We start from the raw sequence: 14,093 nt of genomic DNA on the forward strand, positions 1-14,093 counted from the left end.
GATAAAGCACTTCAGGTGCTGTTTTAAGGTAGATGGTTTGTGGGGTCATATTGTAAGAAACACTAACCTGGAGTCCTGGTGAAGTTGACCCTGGTTTCCACCCTTGAGCAATGTGATACACACTCCTCACAGTGGTTTGAAGAAGTTTCCTATAAGTTTCACGAGTGGGTATTGGTGTAGAAATATTTCTATTTCTCTCTTAGGAAGGGAGCCACTTGTAACCACACAAATCTTCCCAAGTGAGTCACCTGTTAAATTCTTTGTTGAAAATAGAGTGAGGCTTCAAGTGATAGCAAATCTGGATTAGAGATAAAAAGATATATCGTCTTCCCCTTATAATAATGGAAACCTCAAAAAGTACAATAAATAAAGAAAAGACAAATAGACTGTCAGGGATTTTATTGTGAGAAGAAAGATCTAGAAGTGGAACAGGCTATTTATTTGAATTTTCCTATACCCTTTAAATATAAACTATTTCAATGTTACTTTTCAGAGACCATGACCTTTTAAGAAGTGAAAAGGCACCAAAATGCTATACACTATATTGAAACAGTTTATCAAAATGTCACCCAACAATTGATGCCAATTGCTAACGAGATATTGTGTTTCCTTATTTAATTGGCCAGCTTACCTAATTATGGTTGTCTTTGGATATCTATTGATGGGCTCTTTCAGAGAAAAAAGAAAGCATCATTTGAGGCAATTTCATATAAATACATGAGAAAGGGAGATAAATTAATGGAACAACCCCAATGAGAATTATTATTAGATAAAGAAATTTACCTGTTTGCATGGATTCCTCATTTACAGAAACACCTCCATAATGTATCTAACACAAACCTGGATAATTGCCAATTACCCATGCTGCTATACCTTCCAAAAGTTATCTTGGCATACAACTCAGCAGAAAAATAGGAAGTACCCTGGAAATTACTCACAAAATGTGAATACCACATGTCAGAGTCAGTGAGCTTTGGATGAACTATAAAGAGCTTTCATTATTTAGGTCTAGGGTCTATGATAGCAAAGGAAGCAGCAATATATCCAATAATGTAAGGCATCGGAACCAGGATATTTATAAGAAGGCTTAATCTATGGATGTAATTTAAAATATTGGGCCATGTTCAAGCTGCGATGTTAAAAACATTAGTCCTGGCCATAGTAGTGATCACTCAGAGGTCAGGAAGAACATGATGTCAAACTTCCCTAGGTTTTTAGACAAAGGACTTTTAATGAGTCCTTTCCCTTAAGCTTTCCTTTTTTCTTATGTGGACATGAAAGACAAAACCTTAACACACTCCACAATCAATGGAGAGTCTGCCCAGTGCCACTTACCTTAAATACTATATTAATCGTATTTATTACCCATAGGCTGAGGCTTTAGATAATTAAGTGGGCTTAGGTCAATACATCCTCTGTAAAAATGCTAATAAAAAAATTCCAAATCACAGAGAATTAGACATAATGATGTCAACACTCACTTCTCTAGATGCTATCACCAACATTGTTCTGCTTTGGGAGATACAGAGAACATCAGAGGGTAGAAAATGATCTTAGGTCCTGTGTACAATGTACATTAGGCTTGGATCACTTCCTAGAGAGGAAGTTTGGGTATGTCTATACTGGATGGTCCCATTAATTCTCAGGAGGTTTATACCCGGGGCTTGTTTATATCCAACAGAACAGTATCTGCAGGCAAAATGAATCTTGGAAACTTTAGGACATACCCAAGGAGTTACAAACCTCTAGAGAAGGACCTTCTGAGTACCAGACCCCACTTAATAAAATAGAAGGCTTTGGTGTACACTGCAAGCAACATGTCTTAGAAGTCTCATATTTCAAATCCTCTGGATCACAAATCACTTGAGCTTTCATGGAGTAAATACTGGGTAAATATTCTGTGTTCCTCTAGCTTGCTGATTAATGCAGACTGTACCACTGGTCAGCTGTTTGATTTGTTTGATTTGTTTTAGAGCAGTCAAAAGCCCAGGTGAGATGAGGGAGTTTCATGTTTGGTATAGAAACACAAGACCAAAAGTCAGAAGACAAACTTGCTAAAACTACTTGAGAATACTGTAAAACTACCATAGAAGGTATCCATGGATTGATGTCTCAGGTTATTAAGGATAAACTGTTTAATCAAAGTAACATCTCTTTTTTTGGGGGGGGGGGCGGTTAGGGCTTCAACATATGAATATTTTTTACAAATTTAATCAGTTATACATATACATATGTTCCCATATCCCCTCCCTTTTGCGTCTCCCTCCCACCCTCCCTATCCCACCCCTCCAGGCAGTCACAAAGAACCGAGCTGATCTCCCTGTGCTATGCGGCTGCTTCCCACTAGCTATCTACCTTATGTTTGGTAGTGTATATATGTCCATGCTGCTCTTTCACTTTGTCACAGCTTACCCTTCCCCCTCCCCATATCCTCAAGTCCATACTCTAGTAGGTCTGTGTCTTTATTCCTGTCTTACTCCTATGTTCTTGATGACATTTTTTTTTCTTAAATTCCATATATATGTGTCAGCATACAGTATTTGTCTTTCTCTTTCTGACTTACTTCACTCTGTATGACAGACTCTAGGTCCATCCACCTCATTACAAATAGCTCAATTTCTTTTCTTTTTATGGCTGAGTAATATTCCATTGTATATATGTGCCACATCTTCTTTACCCATTCATCCGATGATGGACACTTAGGTTGTTTCCATCTCTGGGCTATTGTAAATAGAGCTGCTATGAATATTTTGGTACATGTCTCTTTTTGAATTATGGTTTTCTCAGGGTATATGCCCAGTAGTGGGATTGCTGGGTCATATGGTAGTTCTATTTGTAGTTTTTTAAGGAACCTCCATACCGTTCTCCATAGTGGCTGTACCAATTCACATTCCCACCAGCAGTGCAAGAGTGTTCCCTTTTTTCCACACCCTCTCCAGCATTTATTGTTTCTAGATTTTTTGATGATGGCCATTCTGACTGGTGTGAGATGATATCTCATTGTAGTTTTGATTTGCATTTCTCTAATGAGTAAAGATGTTGAGCATCCTTTCATGTGTTTGTTGGCTGTCTGTATATCTTCTGTGGAGAAATGTCTATTTAGGTCTTCTGCCCATTTTTGGATTGGGTTGTTTGTTTTTTTGCTATTGAGCTGCATGAGCTGCTTATAAATTTTGGAGATTAATCCTTTGTCAGTTGCTTCATTTGCAAATATTTTCTCCCATTCTGAGGATTGTCTTTTGGTCTTGTTTATGGTTTCCTTTGCTGTGCAAAAGCTTTTAAGTTTCATTAGGTCCCATGTGTTTATTTTTGTCTTTATTTCCATTTCTCTAGGAGGTGGGTCAAAAAGGATCTTGCTGTGATTTATGTCATAGAGTGTTCTGCCTATGTTTTCCTCTAGGAGTTTGATAGTGTCTGGCCTTACATTTAGGTCTTTAATCCATTTTGAGCTTATTTTTGTGTATGGTGTTAGGGAGTGATCTAATCTCATACTTTTACATGTCCCTGTCCAGTTTTCCCAGCACCACTTATTGAAGAGACTGTCCTTTCTCCACTGTACATTCCTGCCTCCTTTATCAAAGATAAGGTGACCATATGTCCGTGGGTTTATCTCTGGGCTTTCTATCCTGTTCCATTGATCTATCTTTCTATTTTTGTGCCAGTACCATACTGTCTTGATTACTGTAGCCTTATAGTATAGTCTGAAGTCAGGGAGCCTGATTCCTCCAGCTCCATTTTTCGTTCTCAAGATTGCTTTGGCTATTCGGTGTCTTTTGTGTTTCCATACAAATTGTGAAATTTTTTGTTCTAGTTCTGTGAAAAATGCCATTGGTAGTTTGATAGGGATTGCATTGAATCTGTAGATTGCTTTGGGTAGTAGAGTCATTTTCACAATGTTGATTCTTCCAATCCAAGAACATGGTACATCTCTCCATCTATTTGTATCATCTTTAATTTCTTTCATCAGTGTCTTATAATTTTCTGCATACAGGTCTTTTGTCTCCTTAGGTAGGTTTATTCCTAGATATTTTATTCTTTTTGTTGCAATGGTAAATGGGAGTGTTTCCTTGATTTCACTTTCAGATTTTTCATCATTAGTATATAGGAATGCCAGAGATTTCTGTGCATTAATTTTGTATCCTGCAACTTTACCAAATTCATTGATTAACTCTAGTAGTTTTATGGTAGCATCTTTAGGATTCTCTATGTATAGTATCATGTCATCTGCAAACAGTGACAGCTTTACTTCTTCTTTTCCGATTTGGATTCCTTTTATTTCCTTTTCTTCTCTGATTGCTGTGGCTAAAACTTCCAAAACTATGTTGAATAAGAGTGGTGAGAGTGGGCAACCTTGTCTTGTTCCTGATCTTAGTGGAAATGGTTTCAATTTTTCACCATTGAGGACGATGCTGGCTGTGGGTTTGTCATATATGGCCTTTATTATGTTGAGGAAAGTTCCCTCTATGCCTACTTTCTGCAGGGTTTTTATCATAAATGGGTGTTGAATTTTGTCAAAAGCTTTCTCTGCATCTATTGAGATGATCATATGGTTTTTCTCCTTCAGTTTGTTAATATGGTGTATCACGTTGATTGATTTGCGTATATTGAAGAATCCTTGCATTCCTGGAATAAACCCCACTTGATCATGGTGTATGATCCTTTTAATGTGCTGTTGGATTCTGTTTGCTAGTATTTTGTTGAGGATTTTTGCATCTATGTTCATCAGTGATATTGGCCTGTAGTTTTCTTTCTTTGTGACATCCTTGTCTGGTTTTGGTATCAAGGTGATGGTGGCCTCGTAGAATGAGTTTGGGAGTGTTCCTCCCTCTCCTATATTTTGGAAGAGTTTCAGAAGGATAGGTGTTAGCTCTTCTCTAAATGCTTGATAGAATTCGCCTGTGAAGCCATCTGGTCCTGGGCTTTTGTTTGTTGGAAGATTTTTGATCACAGTTTCAATTTCAGTGCTTGTGATTGGTCTGTTCATATTTTCTATTTCTTCCTGATTCAGTCTTGGCAGGTTGTGCATTTCTAAGAATTTGTCCATTTCTTCCAGATTATCCATTTTATTGGCATAGAGTTGCTTATAGTAATCTCTCATGATCTTTTGTATTTCTGCAGTGTCAGTTGTTACTTCTCCTTTTTCATTTCTAATTGTATTGATTTGAGTCTTCTCCCTTTTTTTCTTGATGAGTCTGGCTAATGGTTTATCAATTTTGTTTATCTTCTCAAAGAACCAGCTTTTAGTTTTATTGATCTTTGCTATCGTTTCCTTCATTTCTTTTTCATTTATTTCTGATCTGATTTTTATGATTTCTTTCCTTCTGCTAACTTTGGGATGTTTTTGTTCTTCTTTCTCTAATTGCTTTAGGTGCAAGGTTAGGTTTTTTATTTGAGATGTTTCCTGTTTCTTAAGGTGGGATTGTATTGCCATAAACTTCCCTCTTAGAACTGCTTTTGCTGCATCCCATAGGTTTTGGGTCGTCCTGTCTCCATTGTCATTTGTTTCTAGGTATTTTTTAATTTCCTCTTTGATTTCTTCAGTGATCACTTCGTTATTAAGTAGTGTATTGTTTAGCCTCCATGTGTTTGTATGTTTTACAGCTCTTTTCCTGTAATTGATATCTAGTCTCATAGCATTGTGGTCGGAAAAGATACTTGATACAATTTCAATTTTCTTAAATTTACCAAGGCTTGATTTGTGACCCAAGATATGATCTATCCTGGAGAATGTTCCATGAGCACTTGAGAAAAATGTGTATTCTGTTGTTTTTGGATGAAATGTCCTATAAATATCAATTAAATCCATCTTGTTTAATGTATCATTTAAAGCTTGTGTTTCCTTATTTATTTTCATTTTGGATGACATGTCCATTGGTGAAAGTGGGGTGTTAAAGTCCCCTACTATGATTGTGTTACTGTCGATTTCTCCTTTTATGGCTGTTAATATTTCCCTTATGTATTGAGGTGCTCCTATGTTTGGTGCATAAATATTTACAATTGTTATATCTTCTTCTTGGATTGATCCCTTGATCATTATGTAGTGTCCTTCTTTGTCTCTTCTAGTAGTCTTTATTTTAAAGTCTATTTTGTCTGATATGAGAATTGCTACTCCAGCTTTCTTTTGGTTTCCATTTGCATGGAATATCTTTTTCCATCCCCTTTCAGTCTGTATGTGTCTCTAGGTCTGAAGTGGGTCTCTTGTAGACAGCATATATATGGGTCTTGTTTTTGTATCCATTCAGCCAGTCTGTGTCTTTTGGTGGGAGCATTTAGTCCATTTACATTTAAGGTAATTATTGATATGTATGTTCCTATTCCCATTTTCTTAATTGTTTTGGGTTCGTTATTGTAGTTCTTTTCCTTCTGTTGTGTTTCTTGCCTAGAGAAGTTCCTTTAGCATTTGTTGTAAAGCTGGTTTGGTGGTGCTGAAGTCTCTCAGCTTTTGCTTGTCCGTAAATGTTTTAATTTCTCCATCAAATATGAATGAGATCCTTGCTGGGTAGAGTAATCTTGGTTGCAGATTTTTCTCCTTCATCACTTTAATTATGTCCTGCCACTCCCTTCTGGCTTGTAGAGTTTCTGCTGAGAGATTAGCTGTTATCCTGATGGGGATTCCCTTGTGTGTTATTTGTTGTTTTTGCCTTGCTGCTTTTAATATGATTTCTTTGTGTTTAATTTTTGACAGTTTGATTAATATGTGTCTTGGTGTATTTCTCCTTGGATTTATTCTGTATGGGACTCTCTGTGCCTCCTGGACTTGATTAACTATTTCCTTTCCCATATTAGGGAAGTTTTCAACTATAATCTCTTCAAATATTTTCTCAGTCCCTTTCTTTTTCTCTTCTTCTTCTGGAACCCCTATAATTCGAATGTTGGTGCGTTTAGTGTTGTCCCAGAGGTCTCTGAGACTGTCCTCTGTTCTTTTCATTCTTTTTTCTTTATTTTGCTGTGCAGCAGTTATTTCCACTATTTTATCTTCCACCTCACTTATCCGTTCTTCTGCCTCAGTTATTCTGCTATTGATCCCATCTAGAGTATTTTTTATTTCATGTATTGTGTTTTTAATCGATGCTTGATTCATCTTTAGTTCTTCTAGTTCCTTGTTAACTGTTTCTTGCATTTTGTCTATTCTATTTCCAAGATTTTGGATCATCTTTACCATCATTATTCTGAATTCTTTTTCAGGTAGACTGCCTATTACCTCTTCATTTGTTAGGTCTGGTGGGTTTTTATCTTGCTCCTTCTCCTGCTGTGTGTTTTTCTGTCTTCTCATTTTGCTTATGTTACTGTGTTTGGGGTCTCCTTTTTGCAGGCTGCAGGTTCGTAGTTCCCGTTGTTTTTGGTGTCTGTCCCCAGTGGCTAAGGTTGGTTTAGTGGGTTGTGTAGGCTTCTTAGTGGAGGGGACTACTGCCTGTGTTCTGGTGGATGAGGCTGGATCTTGTCTTTCTGGTGGGCAGGTCCACGTCTGGTGGTGTGTTTTGGGGTGTCTGCGGACTTTTTATGATTTTAGGCCACCTCTCTGCTAATGGGTGGCGTTGTGTTCCTGTCTTGCTAGTTGTTTGTCATAGGGTGTCCAGCACTATAGCTTGCTGGTCGTTGAGTGAAGCTGGGTGCTGCTGTTGAGATGGAGATCTCTGGAAGATTTTCGCCGTTTGATATTGTGTGGAGCTGGGAGGTCTCTTGTGAACCAGTGTCCTGAAGTTCGCTCTCCCACCTCAGAGGCACAGCACTGACTCCTGGCTCCTCAATTTGGGATGATTTGTTGTCCATTCATGTATTCCACAGATGCAGGGTACATCAAGTTGATTGTGGAGCTTTAATCCGCTGCTTCTGAGGCTGCTGGGAGAGATTTCCCTTTCTCTTCTTTGTTCTCACAGCTCCTCGGTCTCAGCTTTGGATTTGGCCCCGCCTCTGCGTGTAGGTCGCCAGAGGGCGTCTGTTCTTCGCTCAGACAGGACAGGGTTAAAGGAGCAGCCTCTTCGGGGACTCTGGCTCACTCAGGCCGGGCGGGAGGGAGGGGCACGGAGTGCGGGGCGAGCCTGCAGCGGCAGAGGTCGGCGTGACGTTGCAGCAGCCCGAGGCGCGCCGTGGGTTCTCCCATGGAAGCCGCCCCTGGATCCCGGGACCCCGGCAGTGGCGGGCTGCACAGGCTCCCGGAAGGCCGGTGTGGACAGTGACCTGCGCTTGCACACAGGCTTCTTGGCGGCGGCAGCAGCAGCCCCAGCGTCCCACGCCCGTCTCTGGGCTCCGCGCTTTCAGCCGCGACTCGCGCCCGTCTCTGGAGCTCCTTTACGTGGCGCTCTTAATCCCCTCTCCTCGCGCACCAGGAAACCAAGAGGGAAGAAAAAGTCTCCTGCCTCTTCGGCAGCTCCAGAGTTTTCCCGGATTCCCTCCCGGCTAGCTGTGGCACATTAGCCCCCTTCAGGCTGAGTTCTCGCCGCCAGCCCCAGTCCACTCCCTGCGCTCTGACCGAAGCCCGAGCCTCAGCTCCAGCGCCGCCCGCCCCGGCGGGGGAGCAGACAATCCTCTCGGGCTGGTGAGTGCCGCTCAGCACCGCTCCTCTGTGCGGGAATCTCTCCGCTTTGCCCTACCCAGGTATGTGGGGAGTTTCTTGCCTTTTGGGAGGTCTGGGGTCTTCTGCCAGCGTTCAGTAGGTGTTCTGTAGGAGTTGTTCCACGTGTAGCTGTATTTCTGGTGTATCCGTGGGGAGGAAGGTGATCTCCGCGTCTTACTCTTCCGCCATCTTACCCGGAAGTCCCAAAGTAACATCTCTTAATCACTGAGTAGTACTTTTGCTTGAAAGTAACGATGAGAAAAATACTTAAGTAACACTTTAAAACCAGTTACCAAAACTCTGATTAGAAGTATAAGGTTGGGGGCCTCCCTGGTGGCGCAAGTGGTTGAGAGTCCGCCTGCCGATGCAGGGGATACGGGTTCGTGCCCTGGTCTGGGAGGATCCCATATGCCGCGGAGCGGCTGGGCCCGTGAGCCATGGCCGCTGAGCCTGCGCCTCCGGAGCCTGCGTGTCCGGAGCCTGCGCGTCCGGAGCCTGTGCTCCGCAACGGGGGAGGCCACAACAGTGAGAGGCCCGCATACCGCAAAAAAAAAAAAAAAAAAAAAAAAAGAAGTATAAGGTTGCTCCAAAGTGTCCTGAATATCAACATCTTGTGATAAAACTATTTAAAATGAAAACACAAAGGAAAAAAAAAAAACCCATGGTGTGCCATGGTCATCTCCAGTGGCTAAGATGCATTTGAGCCACGTGAATGGTGTCCTACTGATTTGAGCAACCACAGTGACCCAGTTTATTTTGTTTCTGAAATATTTGTGGTGCTGAACCCTAAGAGAAAATTAAATGACATAAACAAAACCAGTTAAAATTGTGTAGCATGCTAAATTAACGATGTAACAAAACCAGCAACTGCCTGACTACATACTGAGAGAGGGTAGAGGCATAAAGATTGGGCTTGAGACCATCAAACAGCCTATTACATCTTCCCTCATCTGGAAGGCATGACAGACAAAGAACTCACACTGAGGCTTTCATCTAAAACTACCTAAAAATGCCAACTACTATTTTGGAGATCAGCATTTTGCTTGAACCTAAAATTCTTTGTTTCCCCCCGTGAGCATAACTACATGTAGTTTGCATTGTAAGAAAGAAATGTTTATTTATTCATTCATATATATATATATATATATATATATATATATATATATATATTCATATATATATATATATAATGAGATGATCATTTACATAATTGTGGTTCTAAAAATGGTGAATTTATTCAAACTAGTTCTTTGAACGTGGGCTAGGTGCAAAAATGACAGTTCTATCTGGCTTTAGTAGTAAGATTCTGCATGGTGTTGCTTCTTTTCTAAAAATGTTGAAAAGAGCTAGTAGCTTACTTAATCATTTTCAAATATTCAAATTAACCATGAAAGCATCTTCAGGATGAGTTATTAGAGAGAAAGTATAATATGATAAAAAATAACAATACAGTTAACTTGGCTTACCCAGTAGAATTCCAACCTCCTGCAGACCCTGGATGAGGGGGTATGAATAAGATGGTTTTTATAGAATAGGTGTGGAATGGTGTTATGGACTAAATTGTGTCCCCTCAAAATTCCTAAGTTGATATCCTAACCCCCGTGTGACTATTTGGAGATAAAATCTTTAAGGAGGTAACTAAGGTTAAATGATGTCATAAGGGTGGGACCCTAATCTGATATGACTGGTGTCCTTATAAGAAGAGAGACATCAGAGATGTGCACACACAGAAAAAAGACCATGTGATGACACAGATAATTTGGCCATCTACAAGCCAAGGAAAGAGGTGTCAGGAGGAATCAAAACTGACTAAAGCTTGATCTTGGACTTCGAGCCTCCAGAATTGTGAAAAAAATAAATTTCTGTTTAAGCTACCCAGTCTGTGTAATTTTGCAATGGCAGCCAAAGCCCAGTAGGATGGATTTCATGGGTGACTCCCATGTGTTTGCAAATGACCATGTTTTCCCCTTTTATCCTGTACATGGAGCCTCACTGCCATGCCTTCCATTGTTCCCATGATATGCTTGGTGTGCATTTTGGGGGCCATTTGATAGCAGTTGACACTTCTGTCTTGTCTCCTGTTGTCCTCACATTGATTGTTTGAATCCCAAACTCCTAAGCAGCTACCATGATGGCCTGGGCTGTTTCCATAGGAGATACCCTGGGGAGATGGAAGAATGCCTTCTAACTTATGATATACACTTTGACATCAGGACCACAATGAAGCTTCCCGGTGCTCTGTTTGTTTGTTTGAGACACTGAAGTGAGACATGCTTTTTCATTTGCCTTAGTCTAGCCCACCTCTCCCCAGAACTCTGCCCCTAAAATCTGAATAAAATTGGAGTTTTATGTTTCCAACTTAAGATCCATCTCAGCATTGTATTATAACCAAACAAAATACCACTCCAAAGCATTAACAAATACTTCAAGTCTTTTTTAAAAAGTCAAGATATAATTGACATATAATATATGTATAATATAATATGATATTTGTATGTATTGCAAACTGATCACCACAATAAGTCTAGTTAACATCTGTCACCACAGATTTACAAAATCTACTTTTCTTGTGATAAGTACTTTTAAGGTATACTTTTTCAGCAACTTTCACATATGCAACAGTCTTATTAATTATAGTCACCATGCTGTACATTATATTCCCATGACTTATTTATTTTATAACTGGAAGTTTGTACCTTTTAACCCTTTTTACCCATTTGCTCACTCCCATTTTTTCTTTTAGATTCCCAATGTAAGTGAAATTATGCAGTATTTGTCTTTATCTGACTTACTTCACTAAGCATAATGCCCTCAAGGTCCTTCTATGTTGTCCAAATAGGAAGATTTCATTTTTTATGGCTGAGTAATATTCCTTTGTGTGTGTGTACTTGTATATACAGCTCCTTTTCTGTATCCATTCATCCATTGATGGACACTGAGGTTACTTTCATACCTTGGCTATGGTAAATAATGCTGTAATAAATATGGGGCTGCCTATATTTTTTCAAATTAGTGTTTTTGTTGTCTTTGGATTAAATACCTAGAAGTAGGACTGTTGGATTACATGGTAGTTCTTTTTTTTAATTTTTGAGGACCCTCCATACTCTTTTCCATAGTGGCTGGAGCAATTTACATTCCCACCAATAGTACATTGGAGTTCCTCTTTATCCACATCCTTGCCAATGCTTGTTATTTCTTGACTTTTTGATAATAACCATTCTGACAGGTGTGAGGCAATATCTCATTGTGATTTTGATTTACATTTTCCTGATGATTAGTGATGTTGAACAACTTTTCATGTACCTGTTGGCCATCTGTATAGCTTCTTTGGAAAAATGTCTATTTGTATTCTCTGCCCATTTTTTTTTTTTTAGTTGGATTGTTTGGGTTTTGTCTATTGAGTTGTATGAGTTCTTTATATCTTGGATATTTACCTCTTATCAGATATAATTTGCAAATAATTATTTTTTCCCATTTGGTAGGTTGCCTTTTCATTTTGTTGATGGTTTTCTTTGCTGTGCAGAAGTCTTCTAGTGTGATATAGTCCCACATGTTTATTTTTGCTTTGTTGCCTTTTGGCAACACCTGTTTGCACCTGTTTTGGTGTCAAATCCAAAAAACCATTGCCAAGACCAATATGGTTTCAGGTCTTACCTTGCAGTCTTTAATCCATTTTGAGTTAATTTTGTGTATAGTATGAGAGATTACTTCAGTTTTATTCTTTTGTATGTGGCTGTCCAGTTTTCCCAACACCATTTATTGAGAAGACTGTCCTTTCCCCATTGTACTTCTTGGCTCCTGTGTCATAAATTAACTGACGATATATGTGTACGTTTATTTCTGGACTCTCTGTTCCATTTATCTGTGCCTGTTTTTATGCTAATACCATAGTGTTTTGATGACCATAGCTTTGTAATATAGTTTGAAATCTGAGCATGTTATTCCTCCAGCTTTGATCTTCTTAACATTGCTTTGGCAATTTAGAATCTTTTGTGAATTCATACAAACTTTTGTATTGTTTGTTCTATTCCTGTGAAACATGGCAATGGAATTTTGATAGGGATTGCATTAAATCTGTAGATTGCTTTGTGTAGTTTGGACATTTTAACAAAATATTATTACAACCCATGAGCACATAATATCTTTTCATTTATTTGTGACTTCTTCAATTTATTTTCATCAGTGTCTTAGAGTTTTCTGTGTACAGGTCTTTCACCTCCAGTTAAATTTATTTCAAGGTTTTTATTCTTTATTTTTTTATTTTTTATTTTTTTCTTAGTTTCTGCTTTATAACAAAGTGAATCAGTCATACATATACATCTGTTCCCACATCCCTTCCCTCCTGCGTCTCCCTCCCTCCCACCCTCCCCATCCCACCCCTCCAGGTGGTCACAAAGCACCGAGCTGATCTCCCTGTGCTCTGCGGCTACTTCCCACTATCTATCTACCTTACGTTTGATAGTGTATATATGTCCATGCCTCTCTTTTGCTTTGTCACAGCTTACCCTTCCCCCTCCCAATATCCTCAAGTCCATTCTCAAGTAGGACTGTGTCTTTATTCCTGTTTTACCCCTAGGTTCTTCATGACTTTTTTTTTAATTCCATATATATGTGTTAGCATACGGTATTTGTCTTTCTCTTTCTGACTTACTTCACTCTGTATGACAGACTCTAGGTCTATCCACCTCATTACAAATAACTCAGTTTCGTTTCTTTTTATGGCTGAGTAATATTCCATTGTATATATGTGCCACATCTTCTTTATCCATTCATCCGATGATGGTCACTTAGGTTGTTTCCATCTCCGGACTATTGTGAATAGAGCTGCAATGAACATTTTGGTACATGTCTCTTTTTGAATTATGGTTTTCTCAGGGTATATGCCTAGTAGTGGGATTGCTGGATCATATGGTAGTTCTATTTGTAGTTTTTTAAGGAACCTCCATACTGTTCTCCATAGTGGCTGTACCAATTCACATTCCCACCAGCAGTGCAAGAATGTTCCCTTTTCTCCACACCCTCTCCAGCATTTATTGTTTCTAGATTTCTTGATGATGGCCATTCTGACTGGTGGGAGATGATATCTCATTGAAGTTTTGATTTGCATTTCTCTAATGATTAATGATGTTGAGCATTCTTTCATGTGTTTGTTGGCAGTCTGTATATCTTCTTTGGAGAAATGCCTATTTAAGTCTTCTGCCCATTTTTGGATTGGGTTGTTTGTTTTTTTGTTATTGAGCTGCATGAGCTGTTTATACATTTTGATGATTAATCCTTTGTCAGTTGCTTCATTTGCAAATATTTTCTCCCATTCTGAGGATTGTCTTTTGGTCTTGTTTATGGTTTCCTTTGCTGTGCAAAAGCTTTGAAGTTTCATTAGGTCCCATTTGTTTATCTTTGTTTTTATTTCCATTTCTCTAGGAGGTGGGTCAAAAAGGATCTTGCTGTGATTTATGTCATAGAGTGTTCTGCCTATGTTTTCCTCTAAGAGTTTGATAGTTTCTGGCCTTACATTTAGGTCTTTAATCCATTTTGAGCT

At 39.2% G+C, this 14,093-nt stretch overlaps 1 long non-coding RNA gene and 1 pseudogene across 1 annotated transcript in view; both read left to right on the forward strand.

The window, feature by feature from the left end:
- LOC132489365 (uncharacterized) overlaps nucleotides 1-14,093 on the forward strand; it is a 269,560-nt gene that overhangs the window by 187,568 nt on the left and 67,899 nt on the right. The window lies entirely within an intron of this gene.
- Nucleotides 1,614-11,314, forward strand: LOC132489181 (COP9 signalosome complex subunit 5-like; annotated as a pseudogene).

Source organism: Mesoplodon densirostris, chromosome 4 (genome assembly GCF_025265405.1).
Source record: "Mesoplodon densirostris isolate mMesDen1 chromosome 4, mMesDen1 primary haplotype, whole genome shotgun sequence".
NCBI classification, from domain to species: domain Eukaryota; kingdom Metazoa; phylum Chordata; class Mammalia; order Artiodactyla; family Ziphiidae; genus Mesoplodon; species Mesoplodon densirostris.